This window comes from Petaurus breviceps, unplaced genomic scaffold (genome assembly GCF_028583685.1).
Source record: "Petaurus breviceps papuanus isolate PSGF00001 unplaced genomic scaffold, PetGlider_PUasm1.0 90823, whole genome shotgun sequence".
NCBI lineage: Eukaryota > Metazoa > Chordata > Mammalia > Diprotodontia > Petauridae > Petaurus > Petaurus breviceps.
Window position 1 is genome coordinate 6745015 of NW_027187352.1, and position 18326 is coordinate 6763340.

Here is an 18326-nt window from a genome sequence, read left to right on the forward strand (position 1 = left end):
TAGCAGCAATTTTGTGGTAGCAAAGAACTAGGGGAAAAGTAGCTGTCCATTCATTTTGAAATGAATAAATAGATTGTGGTGGTATATTATTGAACTATTACTCTGTCTTTAGTAACAATGAATATGAAGGACTCAGAGAAGTATGGGAAGACATCATATGGAAATGATGCAGAATTGAGGAAGTGCAGAAGAACCAGAAAATACAGACATAGAAAATGACCATAATAGTATAAAAACAGTGAAGTGAATTTGAGGACTATACAATAATAATAATAACCAAGTTTGGTCTTGGAGAAGAGTTGAGAAAATGTATCTTCCTATTGGTCTTCAAGAAGATCACAGTGGCAGCTGAGTAGAGAATGGGTTGGAGTCAGGAGATACTTTAGGCATGTTAATCTACCAAACAGCTATTGTAACTGTCCAGGAATGAGGTGATGAAGGCCTGCATCAAGGTGGCAACTATTTAAGTAGAGACAGGGGGACATAGAGGAGGTAGCTCAATTCTGCTTATGGACAGCTGCCATTTGGAAAGTCTGTCCTTATCCTGATCTGAGATCTTTCTCCATTATCATCTTTCCATTTTCTTCCTCTCCATCCCCAACCCCCACTCCCAGGCAATTTGCTCTTTGTCCTGTGTTCAATTTAATTAGATAAGTAGTTATTAAGAGCCTGCTTTTAAGGCAAGTTTTAAGTTATTGTTAGGTTTAATAACTCACCTTCCACCAAAATAAGTCCTGCCTCAGAACAATAATCATAGCACCTCCTGTTTATATAAAAACAATAACTCACATCTCTCTGAGGTGACTGGTACAAGTTATTACCTGTGTTTTGAAAATAGAATAAACTGAGGTTTGGGAAATTTAAGGAACTTGCCTCACTAGCTACTTCGTGCTTAGTGCTGGGGATACAAAGATAAAATTAATGGTCCCTGCCCTCAGGAAGATTACATTTTACTAGCAAGGATACAATAGGTACACAGATAAATCCAATACAAGGTGGAATGTAAGGAGAACAAAAAGATTTGAACAGAGTGCTATAGAAAAATTTGAGGGAGAGAATATTTTCAACTATGGGGAGAAAAAAGACTTCCTGGAGGGAGTCGCCCTTGAGCTGAGCCTTAAAAGAATCTGAAAGATTTGAAGGATTCTGAAAGGTACTAAGAAGGGGAGTGCACTGTCTAGATAAGGGGAATAAGTAGGTCTCAGCTCTCAGAGGTGGAGTTGGCAGTTTGAATTCAGAAAACAGCTAGTTGTGAAATAGGAAGAGTGCAAAATCAAGGGTCAGAAAGCCTAGGGAAGTCCTAGTCAGGCCTCTGACAATTGTCACCTGTGTCACCTTGGGCAGGCTGCTTTTTCTCAGTTTTCTTTTCTATAAAATGAAATTAGTCATCTTTGCCCTTCTTTCCTTACCAGCTGTCATGAGTCTGGCAAGATCAGCCTGCTACTGTTCTCCCAATTAAATCACGGGGAACCCATCTGAAACAGCAGATTGGAATCAGATTGTGGAAGGACTCGTGCCAAAAGGAAGAGTTTATAGTTTATCCTAAAGGCCATAGGGAATAACCGAAAAATTTTAGCAGGGCTGTGGCATAAACCTGAGTAAGAGAAAAAAACTATTTTGGCAGCTGTATGAAGGCTAGGCTTCCATTCTGGCGGGAAGTATCTTAAGAATGGATTGAAATTGGAAGAGATTGGAGGCAAAGAGAACAGTTAGGGTGTATTATAGTAGTCCAAATGAGAGGGTATGAGAACCTAAAATCCACTATTGATTGGGTTGTGTGTCAAGAGAATGGGACAGATACAAGGAGCAATGATGGTAGAACTGATCAGATTTGACAGCTGATTGGATGCCACCAAGGGGGTGGGGTGGAGCTGTGGAGAGAAGAATCAAAACAGAATGAGTCTGCCTCTAATTTCCAATGACTGCCTATCAGATACATAGGGTAGAACAATCCTCCAAGTATGGAGACTGGTTTTTACTTTGTCAAGCACTTTGATGGCCATTATCTCACTGAACCCAAGACATCCCTGGGAGGTGTCATGTCCCTTTTTCATAAGAGAAAATTAAAGATCAGAGTGAAATATCCAACTGTAGGGTAATTCAATTCAATGCTACGAATATTTCCCAAATAGATCATTGAGTTAATTTCTGGGGGCAACACAAAGGTTACATAAGACAAGGTCCCTGGCTTCCTGGAACACACACAGTCTAATAAGGGGGCTGGACACATACTATTACTATAATGCATTGCATGGAGAGGTTAAAGTAAGTGGCTGAGCAGAATTTAAGCACCCTTTCTCCCAACCCAGGGCTCTCTCCACAATACAAACATTGACTATTTCTGGCTGATACAGAAAGACATTTTACAAAGAGCCTTGAACAGACAGGCATGTGTCGTAACATCTAATCGCCCCTCTCACACTAACTCACTTGGGGCAAATCATATCACCTATTTCTACCTCAGCACCTCCAGCTACAGAATAGACTTGTTTAAATTAAGGTTTGCCCTCCTGCTTCCCTTCACCCCCACCCCAGCCCCCATCCATAGAAAGGGAACATGCCTGCCTGTCTGCCTTGGTGTGTCCCATAGCACGGGCCTCAAGCTCTGTGCACAGGTGCTTCCCCTTTGTGACTTACCCCCACCCCCACCCCACCCAGCAAGCCTCCTGCAAAAGCAGCATCTTCATTTGAGACATGGAAGTTGCTTGGACATGTCAGCAATTCCTGACTCAGCCAACTCTGCCCATCACCCATTCTCTCCTTTCTTCTAGTCTTTTCAGGCACAGGGAAAACCTGGGTAGTGGAAGAAAGAAACTGGAAATCGGAGCCAGAACACATGAATCCATTCAAGTCCTAGCTACTGCTCACTGACTGTGTCATCTAAGACAAGACACCTCACCCTGCTCAGCCTCAGTCTCCTCCTCTATAAAATGGGCACAATAATTCTTACACTCTACCTCAAGAGCACTATAGAAATAGGAGGCATGATTGTTATTATCAGATCCATATGTATCCAATGCTGTCCCATGAGCCTTTGCTTATACTATTTCCTAGGCCCAAAATGCCCTCCCTCCTATTTCTGGCCATTGATGGACAAATTGGATTTGTTCCATGAGGTTTAGATTCAGTCAAAGGGCTGCACTTGAGGACCTAGAGAGCCATATGTGGTCTCAAAGCTGCAGATTCCCCATCCCTGATTTAGAGTGAATCCAACTTTCTTAATTTACCCAGGAGAAAACTGAGGCCCAGGGATTTTGAAGGACCCAAGGGAAGTGGCAGAGCTAGGATTTGAACTCAGTTCTAATGGAAAGTCTTAAAGTCATGGTATTTGGGTTTTAGTCCCAGTCTGCCCCCTATTACTTGTGTGCACTTTGACTAAATCACTTTCCCTTTTGGGGCTTCAGTTATAAAATGAGGAGGTTAGACCAGGTATAACACTGTAGTTCTTTTTTTTTTTTTAAGCAATTGGGGTTAAATAACTTGCTCAAGGTTACATGGCCAGTTATTTTGTGTGAGGCCAGAACTGATCCTGTGTCTCCGACACCGGGGCCGCCGTTTTTACTCACTGTGCCACCTGGCTGCCCCTACTCTGTAGTTCTTGATCCTCTCCCTGGTCACCATTCCACTGAACCATGATATCTCTCAGCAAGTTCTTCCCTCAAAGGATACAAATCACATCTGACCTTGGACTTTCAGCTCAATTGCCCCCTCCTCCAGGAAGCCTTTCCTGGCTGCATTAGTTAAAGCTGACAACAAATGTCAGCCCTCGATGTGGCATATACAGGGCCCAGGGTAAGGCATAAAGGAAGGTGTGAAGATAAATGAAGCACTTTGTCCCTGTCCTCAAGGAACCCACAATCTAGTTGGAGAGAGAAGATAGAACATGGTCACTAAGATACAAGGACAAGTATAAGCAATGGATGGGAAAGGTTGACTGTGATTAAAGGAGGATGTGATTAGATTAGAGGCATCATGTCGAAGGGGAAGGAATGCTGGCTATAAAGCCAGAGCACCTGGGTTGTCTCCTTTCTGGGCCTCAATTTCCTCATCTGTAAAACAAGTGGGGTTGGAGTAGGATGTGATCTCTAAATTCTCTCCCCATTCTTCATCTATAACCTTGAAGACTCCTCTCTCCCCCTTGGGCATGGTAGTACCTAGACTGACCCTAGATGGGAACAATCTGTCCAAAGCCTTTACCCCCCTTTGGCTCAATCTCTAACAATTTCAAAGGTCAGGTTCTCCCTTGTTTCCTATCACTAGTCTTGAACATCTCCTAACCTTCCATTGACACTCAGAAGCTTATGGTGCCTCCTCATTTCTCTTTATCTACTCCCAAACCAATGCTGTTTAAACATTGTTTATTTACAGGAAGAAGAAGCAACTTTACATCACTGTGAAAGAAGTAGAAAATGCACTGACCTCAGTATTTAGAAACCTGGAATCAAGTCTCAACCCAGTGTGACTGTGGTCTCCTAACCTTTCTGAGCCTCAGTGTCCTCATCTGTAAAACAGGGACAAAATAGGGACTCGGAAGGGAAAATGCTTTAAACCACAAACTGCTGTAGAACTGGAAGCTATTAGTTTCATGGGCTCCTTGAAAGGCCTCCACTGATGCCTCCCTTATCGTCTCCATCCCTCATTATTATCCCCAATTTGTAAAAAGGAGATAATATTTAATGCTCCTCCAATGACATCATTCTTGGATGTCTCTTCATGGCATAGAGGGGGCCCTATGCTCTCAAAGACTTTTCTGGAAGGCGCTACCCATCTGGAAAGGTTTCTAAAACAGGCCCCCCACCAGACTCTGCGTCTATATCCAAGGTCTAACCTAGCCAAGTACCAGAGGGTTGGATGCTGGATGCCAAAGGGGATGATTTTTTTTCCAACCACAGCAATTTGTGAAGTTTGCTACTCAGTAGTGGAGTGGGAGGTGGGGGTGGGGGGCAGAGATTACTGGGGTATGATTTGACCACACTGCTCAAATACCTGATCTCCGAAGTTCTAAAAGGAAATACCCGTCTACAGAGCCCATGGAACAGAAAGAATGCTAATGGAATCACAGAATGTTAGAGCTGGAAGGCATTGAGGAGATTATTTAGTTCAGGCATTCATCATCTTTTTGTGTCTCAGTCTTCTTTGATAATCTGGTCAAGCCTGGGGACCCCTTCTCAGAACCCTGCTTTGAAATGCCTAAAACAAAATATAGTGCCATTAGCATCCCATTTTATAGATGCAGAAACTGAGGTCTATGGAGATAAAGTGACTTGCCCAGGGTCACATAGATAATGAAGTTTCTGAAGCGGGATGTGAACTCAGGTCTTCCTGATTCCATATCCAGCATCCTACCCCTTAATCTCAGTTCTGATGCCTTAATTTTTTTTTCCATTTATGTAATAATGACAATTGTGTACATTGTTGTCCTAGCTCTGCTTTCTTCACTCTTTCACAGTTCATATAAACCTCTCCATTTTTGTCTTAATTCCTCATATTTGTTGTTTTCACGACCCAGTAATGTTATTTCTTATAACATCTATAAACATGAGTTTTTTTTTTCAATCTTTTCCCAGTGAATCTGGCCTAACTCTTTATGGCCATCTTCTATTATCTAACAAAGCCCCCAGAACCCAATTGATGTTTGTTTCTGTCTTTCCCTACTGGACAATTTCTCTTTCCTGGGACCTTGATCCTTGGCTTAAATTCTATCTAGAATCTGACATTGGGTTTTATTTCACTAGCGTAAGCCACATTAAACCTCAAGCCCATGAGATTGTGCTGGCTTTCCACCCATGTGATCATAGGGTCAGTAATGTATATTCAGGTCATGAGTCTCAGAAGGCTCATGTTCTAAAACAGTGGTGAGGACCCCTGGGGTAGAGCACATTTGAGCTGGGCTTCAAAGGCTGGAGAGGAATTCAACAGAGGATGATAGGGAAGGGGCATGTTCCAAGCCCTAGAAACAACATGAGCAAAGGCCTGGAAACTGGAGTGCTCAGGTCATTATGGAGGCCTATTTGGTTAGGACAAAGGTGGGGAAGGCTGCAGCCTCAAGGCCACATGTGGCCCTCTAGGTCAAGTGCAGCCCTTTGACTGAATCCAAACTTCACAGAACAAATTCCCTTAATAAAAGTATTTATTCCATAAAACTTGAAGTTAGTCAAAAGGCCAAGGACCTAATGTGGCCTCAAGGCTGTAGGTTCCCCTCCTCCGGGTTAGAGGATAGCAGGGAGTGGGGAGTATTGAATGAGAAGGAGAATAAGGAATTGAAGTTGAAAAGGTACTGCCTTATTGGGAAGGTCCTTGAATACCAGGCTAACACATACAAGGTTTATTTATTAGACAACAGAAATTCACTGAAGACTTTGGAGTAGAAGAGTGATGTGATCAGATTTACGTGTAAAAGAAAATGGCAGCCAAATAAGGTAGGGATTGGAGAAGGCAGACAGTGGAAGTTGGAATGCTTGTCAGAAGATTATTACAATAATCCATGTAGGAGGTAGTAAGGGGCAGGAATCTAATGTTCGTGGACTGGTCACATGTGTTAATTAGCAATGTCCAATCACTAGTCTTGACCCTAAGCAATATAAAAAATCATCCTCTCCTACCCCTCTTTGGCTTATAGATGTAGATATTACTTAGGAAGGGAACACTGGGGAAGATTCCTTGGAGGTGGTGACCACTTTAGCTTTGAAGGATGAAGATTTCAGCAGGTAGAAAGGAGGCATTCTCAGTGGGAGGAATTCCCTGTCCTGATCTCCAGGACTTTCAGTCATCTATCTGGTAGTTACTTAGCATGGCTTGCCTGGCCCAGCTAGGAGAGTATTTCAGGAATGGGGGCAGAGCCAGATTGGTAAATCGCCATTCTGGCTCCCAGGGCCCCAGTGCTAAGAAGCTCATCACTAGTGGAGAAGGTAGGAGGGTGGAGCTCACTTTGGTGCAGCAGCAGACAAAGGAGGTGCTTAATCATCTGGTGAGTTCTAATTAGTTTTAACTAATTATTCTTGATAACTTTGTGCTGAATTCATTTATTTCAACCTGCTGAAGGACTCCAAGTCATGCCAATGCCCCTTAAATTCTGGCACACTGGGACAAAATCTTGATTGCCCCACCCTAATTATGGCTCTGAAGTTAGCCAGTCTTTTAACAAGCATTTATTTAGCACTTACTATATATTCCAGGCACTGTATTTGACTCTGAGGATATAAAGAAAGGCAAAGGCAGTTTCTGACCTCAAGAAGCCTAGATTCTAGTGGGAGAGACGGCATGCAAATAACTAGTTATGTACAAAATATAAACAGAGTAAACGGAAGGCAATCTGAGAGGGGAGAGATGGAGATGGGGGGGGAGGTTGGAGGGGCTGGGAAAGGCCTTTTGAAGAAGGTGAGATTTGAACTGAATCTTGAAAGGAATCAGGGAAATTAAAAGGGGAAGGTGAGAGCAGAGCATTGCAAACATGAGGGATAGCCAGAAGAAAAGCAAAGACGTGGGAGATGTAGTGACAAATTTGAGGACAGCAAATAAGCCCATGTAGATGAATTGCAGAGAACTCAGAGGAGAATAAAGTGTAGAAAGATTGGAAAGGTAGGAAGCAGCCAGGCTAGGAAAGGCTTTAAATGCCAAACAGAAAGATTTATGTTTGATCCTGGAGGGATTAGCAGCCCATTGGGAGTGGGGTGGGGGGGATGAGGAGAGTGACATGAGTCGACCTTCACCTTGGCAGCAGAATGAATGGAGGATGGATTGTAGTAGGAAGAAGCTTGAAACAGGGACAGGTTTGCAGACTATTGAAATAGTCCAGGAGAGAGGCAATGAGGGCCTGAAGTAAAGATGTTGGCTGTGAGTAGAGACAAGTGGATTTATACAAGAGCTGTTGTGAGAATGGGAAGGACAAGATTTGGCAAAGGAGTGGATATCCGGGGTGAGTGAAAATGACGATGATGAGTCTGGGTAAGTGGTAAGATGGTATAGTACCATTGACAAGTAATAGAGAAGGTAGAGAGACTGGAGGGTTGGGGGTGGGGTGGGACAGAATAAATTCTGTTTTGGACATGTTGAATTTGAGATGCTTCTTTATATAGGTTCTTTGTCCCAAACCTTACTATAAATTCCTTAAATACAAGGAACTCTCCTTTATTCCCAGGAATTTTGTCATCATTACTTCCTCTCCATTCCCCTTCTATACAACTCTCTCTCTCTCTCTCTCTCTCTCTCTCTCTCTCTCTCTCTCTCCTCTTGTCCCTCTTTCCCTCTCCCCTTTTTCCCTTCCTCCCCTTCCTTACTCTCCTTGGCCCAATAATTTTAAGACTCAGGAATAACAAAAATAGCCAGAACCCTAGATTGGCAAAGACCAGACCTTGACATCTTGAGAAATCATAGAGCATAGAAGGTCAAAGATTTAGCACATAGAATTTTGGAGTTGGGAGGGACATTAAAACATTGAATATCAGAGTTCAAAGGGAACTTTGACTTTAACTTTAACTTTTTGACATTTAGGAAGCATTTTCCTCACAACAACTCTGTGTAATGTAAGTATTATAATCCCCATTTTACAAAGGAAGAAAATGAGTGCATGGATATGAGGGATATTGTGCAAGTACAGATGACAAGACTTAGCAACTGATCAGATGTGGAATTTGAGAGTGAGGTAAGAAATCAAAGACTTGAAGGCTATGATCCTGGATGGTGCTAGAAAGATGATCATACTGTCAATAGAAATGGGTAATTTTTGGAAAACAAGTGGGTGTAGGGGAAATATACATAATGTAATCCTTGTTTAACTACTCAAAGACAGTGTCCCTTCCGAGGGTCTTTTTTCCAGGTAGACATTCTGAGTTTCTTCATCTGTATGGATGGGTCTCTAATTGGCTGCCTCTCCTGGTATTATTCCTCTTGAAAGCCTCTGGTTTGTCAAAGTTCCCCAAAATGTGGGAGTCGAACTCGTTTTCCAATTGAACAGACTGCCTTGAGAATACCAGTAGGGAATATCATAGGGAAGGAATTCATACACTACCATCCCAGATGGGCTGGAATTAAATAACATCTCAGGTCAATAAAAGATCCAAATTGTGTCTGTGTGTATGTCTGTGTGTGTGTGTTTGTATGCGTGTGGTTACAAAGAGGAAGGTTTTGGCAGGATATTAATAATAACTTTCTAACAGATACAACTGAACAAATATCATCAAACCTCCCTCCCTGAGCCTCTGATTTCATCATCTTTAAAATGGGGGGTAGGATGGACTTTGCTGGCCTCTGAGGTCCCTCCCAGCTCTAGAGAATACTGCTCCTAAAATTTTTGGAGGTGTTGAAAAATCATTGGCCTTGGAAGCCAGTAGACCTTCTGGCCCAGGTTCAGCTACTATAGATCATAGGATCTGGAGTTGGAATGGACCTCAAAGATCATTTAGTGCAACTGTTTCACCTTTTTTTAAAAATTAAAAAAAATTTAAATCATGAATGTAATAATCATCTACAACCATAAATATTTCGGTATGTATGTATATGTATATGTATATGTATGTATGTATATGAAACCAATGTCTCCTTACACAGGTTTTTGTGAAGTATATATTAAATCTAATCTGGTATTGATAAAATTATTATTTGTGTCCCCTTCTGAACTTCTTGTTTTCTTAAGTAGGAATAGAGACTAGACTGTGATTTCATTGATAGAACCATGCAGATTGGTACCATCTTGCTGAGAAGGTAAATAACTTCACCCAGAGTCACCATCAGTACATGTCAGAGGAAGGATTTAAATCCTGGTATTCCTGGTTTCATGGGCAGCTCCCTAATTACTATGCCATCTCTGTCTTCCTTTATTCCATATACTTCCCAAATGTTTTATTAAATGATCCTTCCTTCTTTCCTTCCTTTTTTTCTTTTCTTCCTTCCTTCTTTCTTTCCTTCCTTCCTTTTATTCTAACTCCCTCATCCCCTTCTTCCTTCCTTCTTTCCCTCTTTCATTCCTTTCTCCCTCTCTTCTTTTTTCTTTCTTCCCTCCCTCACTTTTTCCTTCCACTCTCCCTCTCTTCTATTTGCCCTTCCTTCCTTTCCTTCCTCCCTCCTTCCCTCTCTTCTTTCCTTCTTTTCCCCTCCTCTTTTTTTACTTCCTCTCCCTTCCTTCCCTTCCTCCTCCTTTCCAAATCTGAGCCTGAATTCTTCTGGATTCTCTGACTCTGAATATTGTGCTCATTCTCTACACTAGACTATGTCTTACTGGATGGTCATTAGGCTTTAAAAAAGTTTTTTTCCTCTCTCTGAATCTGTTTCCTTACCTAAAAATGAAGAGCTTAGATCTAGAAGGAACCTCAGAGTCTTCCAGGCCCCTCATTTTATAAAAGAAGAAACTGAGAGCCAGAGGAAGGGAAGAGCCAGAATTAAAGCCCAAGTCTCTGACTCAAAAACTGTCCCTCTTTCCATGGATCCATGCTGCTGTTCTCTGAGAATCCTTCCAGCTCTTGCATTCTTTCCATCCCTAAGACTCTGATCTTATCTCAGAGAAGACTCCCTGGCTGGGCCCCCCTTCCCATTAGAAGGGATCTCTTTTTCTTTGTCTAGAAAGGGTGGGCTGCTAGATGTCAGACACCCCACCCTGGACAACAAAGAAGTGAGACTCTGAAACTGTTCGCTGATTGACACCTCCTCAGTTCGCTCAGACAGAGGGAACATCCCACAGACTTGTCCTTCGTTCCCCTCACACCTCAAGTCAAAGGCTTGTTTATCTAGTTAGACCTCAGTGAAGACAGCTCAAGAACACAGCTGATGGCTCAAGTCACAGCCAAAGAATGTGGAGGCTCCATTCCGAGTTGAGGAAGAGGAGCAGAAAATGAACCCAGATCATTTAGTCCAGTCCCAGTTAGGAGGACTCATCTCTCATGAGAGATGTTCTGTAAGGTGCCTTCCAGCCATAAATCCCACACTCAATTCAATAGAAATGTATTAAGTACTTACTAAGTGCCAGGCATTATGCTATATAAGAAAAAGAAAAACAGTCCCTGTCCTCAAGGAGTTTATATTCTAATGGAAAAAGACAACACCCAAAAGGAAGCTGAAAAGGAGGTAAGGCAGTCAGGGGATTGCCAATGCTGGGGCATGATGTTCTATGGAATCAAAATAAAGCAAAACTACTGATGAAAAATGGAGTTATCTGGAAAGCTCTGAAAGTTCTGAGCCCTCTATAAAGGAAGGCTTTGGAAAGCTTACCCCTGTGACTTCTGGCTGTAGACACTTGCTAGTTGTGTGATCCTGAACAAGTCACTTTAATGCAATGCCTCACACATAGCAGGCATTTAATAAATGTTGATTGATTGATTTCTCTGAGTTTCAGTTTCCTCCTCTGTAAAATGGGAATAACCATACTCATATTACCTACTTCACAAGGTTGTTTTGAGGAAAGTGTTATCACAGAGTCTAAGGCATACATAGTAAATGCTTAATAAATGCATTATCTATCTTTTATCTATTTACCTGTCTATCATCATCTATTTATCTACCTATTTAGCAATTCTGTGTCATTCCAAAAGCACTATAGAAATGAAAACTGTTATTATCTGTAGAGGATTTTCAGGAAGAAAGTCCTGGAAGGCATCTGTTGACAGCAAATTGTTCTGGTACCATTAAAAGTCCCTTGGCTAGGGCACCTGTGCACAGAGAAGTGACTTGCCCAAGGCTGTACAGCTAGCAAGTGTCAAAGTCAGAGTCCTAGGATATAGTGCTGGAAGTGACTTTGGAGATCACCTTATACAATTCTCTCATTTTACAGGTGAGGAACCAGTGTTCCAGATAAATAAATATTTTGTGCCAGGCCACCCAGAGAGCTGGATTTTGGGCCCAGTTCTTTCAGCTCCAAGGCTTTCCCATAGTACCACAGCTGCCTTTCTAGAATTTCAGCCAGGTTAATTAATTCATTAATTAATATTATTTAAATGGTCACTATGTACCAAGCACTATGCACCAGGAATAAAAAGAGACAAAGGACAATCCATGCCCTCAAGGAACTTAAAATCTAATGGAAGGTTAAGAACTTCATCCCAGGCTTTCTGCCTAGCACCTACCTCTCAGAGTTGTTGTGAGGGTCAAATGAAATATTTGCATAGCACTTAGCACGGAGCCTGGAACATACAAGGTGCTCGATAAATGCTTATTTCTATCCTTCATAAAAGGCAGTGAAACTTTCCTTGATATTTGATTGGTCCAAGAGACTAAAGCTTAAGCCAATAATATAGTTTCTTGATGGCCCAAGTGGAATCATATTCCAGCATCCTCAGGTAGAAACAATTCTCAAGGCAGTTTCAAGGCCGTCAAGAGGATTAAAAACAAATAACAGCCTCCAGCAAGAAAGTTAAAAAGCACTTAGTAGATGAAGAGTCAGTAGACTCTCAGGCTTTACACCCAATGTGGGCAGGGCAGCCCATGGTCAAGGGAAAGCAGGAAAGCTGCCCTGGGATACACCAGTGCCTTTACTGGATATCGTTTCCATGCTATTGGTAAATAAGTATCCTTCTGTTTAATGTTAGGCAGTCGAAGGATGTCTTGTTTTGTTCCAGCCTTGAGCCTGAGCCTGTCCTGAGTCAGGCCTGGCCCAGAGCATCCAGACACCATTGGGTAATCTCCTAATGAGGATGAACATATCCCAGCTAGATGCAGAATTGAGGAATCACAGAGCTAGAGTTAGGCTTTAGTCCAGTCTTCTCCCCCCATTTCATGTCTCAGGATCCTACATGTTCCTTTGTCCAAGGCGTCCCATCTGTTATCACTATGCCCTGAAATGTACTTTCTCCTCACCTTGACTTAGGATTCTTAGGGACCTTAGGAGTCCTCTACTCCAATGCCTTCATTTTACAGATAAGGAGATTAAGGTTAAATGATGTCTCCAAAATTACATAGATAATATCAGGGGCAGGATTTGAATCCAAGTCCTCTGATTCCAGAGTCAATATTTTTTCCTCTGAACCACCAGCCTCCTTTAGAACTCACCTCAAGTACCACATGGAGTCCTTTTTTGATTCTACTCCCACTACCTACTTATGCCTTCGTCTCTCATTACCTTATATCTACTTTTTATATATTATGTGTTTACTCTTATAATAGGGCCAAGGGAACTGAGAATGTAGCCTCTCACCCTTCCAGTGGTCCCATGATCAGGACTTATGTCTTGGTGTTTGGCCCAGGCCAAAAGTGTTTAGTGCCCCTCTATCACCACCGTGCCTCTCTGGGATCTGGGACTCTCTGAGCTCAAGTAGACCCAGTTCAGTTCTGAGGGAGTCTGACCTCTCAAGAAAGGGGATCCAAGCTTTCTTGTATTCTCTGGCTCGTTATGTTCCCTACCCTGGTAATTCTGGGAAAATCTCTTAAATAAAGCTTAGAGTTGACTCATAACTAGAGTCTTCCCAAAAAGGATTAAGAGGGTCCCTTTCTAGAAAGTTAATGTACAAAATAAATGAGATCTAGGGCAGCTATTTACTTTCTCTAATACAAAAGAAATGCTTAAATGCAAAAGATTTTTAAGTGCACATTTATAGATGCTTAAAATATGAAACAATAATCCATGACTCTTATTTTAATGTCTTTGAGGCTGATACTTAAAATATTTAAACATAACATACTTTGTAGGTCTCTTAGCAGGTATCCCACCTTCCCCTTGAGGCAACCAGGTGATACAATGGATAGAACACTGGGTATGGATCAAGGAGTTCAAATCTGGTCCTAGATACTTAATAGCTCAACCTTTATTTGTCCCAGTTTCCTCAACTGTAAAATGAGGATAAAAATAGTACCTACCTTTCAATTTGTTGTGAGATTCAAATGAGATAATATTGGTGAAGCCCCCAGCATGGGGCCTGGCATATAGTAGGTGCTGTATTGTTATATATTTCTATCAGAATTAGGGAATACTAAAGAGAATACTTATTCCCTCTCCCCTTTCTTCCCCTGACTTTAGCTCTTAGTAACTTACTTCAGGTCCATATCTTCTGCCAAGCCAGTCCAAGGCTCTGGATCATTCTCTATACATTGCTCATCTCCTCTGGGGAGTTGTTTTAGAGGTCATCTGCTGGGTGACCAGCACCTAGACCCAAGAGCTGTCATGATTTTCAGCTCATAAAGTTTCCACTGAGGCAGAAAACATCACTCTCAGAATTGCTGCTCCATTTACTGTAGTCAGGGATAGAAACACAAAACAGAAGAGGCAGCTAGGGCCCCCAGATCCAGGATCAGGCTCACCTGGATAAGGACATGCCCTTGTTACTTTCTATGAGCAGCCACTCTTGCTACTAGGGGGAAGAGAGAAGGGAAGAGAAATAGCATCTTTGCCCCATCCCCCTACTCATGGGAAGTCCATCTAATCCTATCTGAATCCTAAGTCACATATTTGACAGATTGAGAGAGACAGAGAGAGAGAAAAGAGGCAGAGAGAGAGAGCGCTTTTCCTCCTCTTCAGTGGCCAATCCTATTTGGAATTCCCTCCCCTCCCCTTGTTGTCATGTAACTAAGGGATCAAACAGGATCCTCTGGTCTCACCTGTCCTCCAGCAGGGAACATGTCTCATCAGAGGTAGATCATTGGACAGCTAGAAGAGATCAGAGAACACATTCAGTCCCTCATTTATCCATGTACATATTGTTTCCCCTAATAGAATGTAAGGTCCTCAAGATCAGGTGCCATTTTGGTTTCTTCTTTGTGTCTCTACATAGTTACAGTACCTGATGCAAAATATGCACTTGATAAATACTTGTCAGTGGATTGATTAATTCCTTGTTGACTCAAATTATTGATGAATTGAATTGAGTGTGACTGTGATGGCCAGTGAATTAGTGATGACAGAGCTGTGCTTCTAGGATTTTGAGCCATGAGGGGACCTTAGAAATCACCTGTTTTATATATGAGGTTCAGAGAGGTTAAGGCCTTGCAAAAGGTCCTCCAGCAGAACAAGTTTCAGGACTATGATGCTAACTCTACTCTTTTGATTCCAAATCCAGTCCACTTTCCACAATACTGCTTTCTCTTTCACTAGAGCCTGGCTTTTTTGACTCCATTTCCAGGGCTTTTTCTACTGGTCACACTATCCTTAGAAGACCTTCAGAGAGAGAGGTTGTTTAACCCCCTCCTCTGGGTCATTTCTTCTTGTGACCCCGTGGACCAAACAGCATCAAACCCTAAATATGCAGACACTGGGAAAAGGGTGGGAGTCACCACACTGATCTTCCTGGCCCCAAAAGAAAGGAAAAACTGGGTTTCTCAGTGGGAGGCCAGATTTTTTTTCTTTTTTTAATTTTTTGGATTCTTGCCTCTTTGGGATTTGGGATTGTTTATTTATTTATTTTTTCTTTTGGTGGGAAATAAGACAGGGGCGAAATATTTCCTTGAGTCTGGGAGGCTATTTTCAGCAAGGCAACTTTAATGAAGGACCTTGGCTAATTGACTGTTTACAGGATGCATTAGAACATTCCACCTCCCTTCCCTTTCATTTGGACTAGATTGCCTCAAAATTCTATGATCCTTCTGGACCTCCTTGCTAGGCAAATAATTCACAAGGTCACAATACTCATAGCAAGGTGCTAGTGGAAGTAGGCTGACCCTGGGCAAGTTCCTTCTGCTCACTGGATCTTAATTTCCCCATCTATAAAAGGGGATGGGGCTTGGACTAGATAATATCTAGCACTGACCCTCTATTTTTAACATTCTAAAGTAATTAATTTACTCCAACATTGAAACAAGTATTTAATGAACCCGGTACATTGCAAAGTGATGGGGGATACTAACTAAATAGAGTTTCCCCTCAAGGAGTTTACATTCTACTAAGGTTCCTTATAGTTCTAATAATTCACATTTTCTGTTCTGACATTCTGTATTCTAAGGGTCCTTCTAGCTCTGATCTTCTGTGTTCTATAGTCTAACATTCAATATTGTTCACCCAGGAAGGATAGGGAAAGAAATTGGACTTGTAATTTCATTGCTATAGGGCAGGGGTAGGGAACCTGTGACCTCTAGGCTACATGTGGCCCTCTAGGTCCTCAAGTACAACCCTTTGGCTTGAGGACCTAGAGGACCACATGTGGCCTCGAGGCTGCAAGTTCCCCACTTTTGGCATAGGGAATTCTTCAGTGAGGGAGTTGTAGGATGGCCTCTTCTCTGCCACTTACAGTCCTAGAGAGTGCCTGGGCCACTGAGAGGTAAAAACACTTGCCCAGTATCACACATCCAGTATCTATCAGGAAGGAGACTTGAACCCTGGTCTTTGAGGCTTAAGGGCAGCTCTCTGTCTACTATGCTATTCTGCCCTACCCCCACCCCAGGAAGAGGGTCACTAATAATCTGCATGGCCCCAGATGTCTATATGCAAATAAAGAGTGACTAATAAATGACGTGAATTCAACATTATAATGCAATGGGGTCAGTTGGGTATCATAGTAATCATGGATACTTGGTGGACAGGGCTTGAGGTCCATTATGACTGGATGACACCTCTGGGAGGGCATTGGTTTGGACATGTGATTTTCCAGGTGTAGGGAACTTCCAGTGAAGAAATGCCCTCTTCCAGTGCAGATTGCCAAGTGTTCTGCAGCATAGAACCTTAGAGAGGAGCCTGGGGACATTGAGAGGTTAAGTGACTTACCAGGGTCACACAGCCACGTATCAGAAATGGAAGTTGAATGCATGTCTTTCTGTCTCTGAAGCTGGTCATCTATTTGCTACCACCACTTAGCATTCTGGAAAGATATATTATCTTCATTAAAAGGAGCAGATTATATTTTTGAAACGGTGCTGGAATAGCACTACACATTCAAATTTAGCAGACCTTTATTAAATGCCTACTATATGCTTGGCCTCCCTGGCTGGACCATCAACTCCTTGAGGGCAGTGACTTTCATTTTTGTCTTTGTATCCCCAGGACTGGCATAGAGCTGACATTCAGTTTTCAAAGAGGATCAGTGACATCATGGGGTGATATCTTGATTTACACATAAATTGGATGTGAGTGAAGCAGAGTTGCACAAATTCATCAGCCTCGCTCTGTCTTTCAAAACACCTGAAGTTCAGTGGCAAGACAAAAGTCAGGATGACTGGTGACAGCCTGGGATGCAGTGGATGATTTTGGTGTCTTCAGTTTCTGACCAAGCCCTGAGAGTTGCACAGCACCTGCTTCAACCCCCTTCCTGCCTGTCAGAACAAATTGTTCTTCTCTTCCCATTATTCCCACCCCTCACCCCAAGGCTGGGGAGGGGGGAGGTCTTCACATGCTTGGGGTAGGCATCCCCCTAACTCACCAGTGGGTTTGAGGTCTGTTGGGTTACCCTAAGCCTGGTTTAGACTGACTACCTACACGGTTTTATCACTGCACATGCTACAGCTTCTTGGAGTCACAGGTGAAAGTGGGGTGACAGGTGGATACCAAAGGTGGATGAGCAGCCCTGAAAAGGGCTGGGCAAGCCATCAGATCAGAGGCGCTAGTCCTCCTTGAGCACCCTATAGTAGGTGCTTAATAAATACTTGATATGGCATTGATTAAATGCTTTATTAGTTTGAGATAATCCAAAGATAAAATAAAACAGTTCCTAATTTCAAAGAATGTTTAATCTACAATAGGAATGGGTCAGGATATGACAGATTTGAAAATGAATATAAGAATATGATGGGACAAGGGAGAGATCCAGATAAAATAGGAAAATTTGAGGGAAAGACTACTTGGGGGGGATAGAGAGGGCAAGGAAGGCTTCATGGAGGAGGAAGACACTTGAGCTATGCTCTAAAGAAAGAGAATAATTTCAACAGGCATGTGGAAGGGCCCTTGTGAATAGCCAGTTCTAGCAGACAGCAGAATTAGAACACAAATCTTATAGTTGGACTGACCCCAAAGAACAGTGCTTCGATGCCCATAATACATCAGTGTCACAGAGGAGAAAAATCTATAGAATGATCTAGGTTCAGTATCTTTGTTAATGATTTAGTTAAAGGTGCACTTATTAAATTTACTAAAAAAAAAAAGGGGGACAGCTAAATTGAGAGCCCAACAGGTGAAAACAACGGGACAAACTTATTTAAATTTTATTTTTTTTCCCAATTACTTGTAAAAACAAATTTTAACATTCATTTTTTAAAATGTTGAGTTCTGGGGCAGCCAGGTGACACAGTGAGTAAGAGCCCTGGCCCCAGCATTGGGAGACCCGGGATCGGTTCCGGTCTCAGATACTTGGCACCCACACAAAAAATAACTGGCCGTGTAACCTTGAGCAAGTTACTTAACCACAATTGCTTAAAATAAAATAAAATGTTGAGTTCCAAGTTTCTCTCTCTCTCTCTCTCTCTCTCTCTCTCTCTCTCTCTCTCTCTCT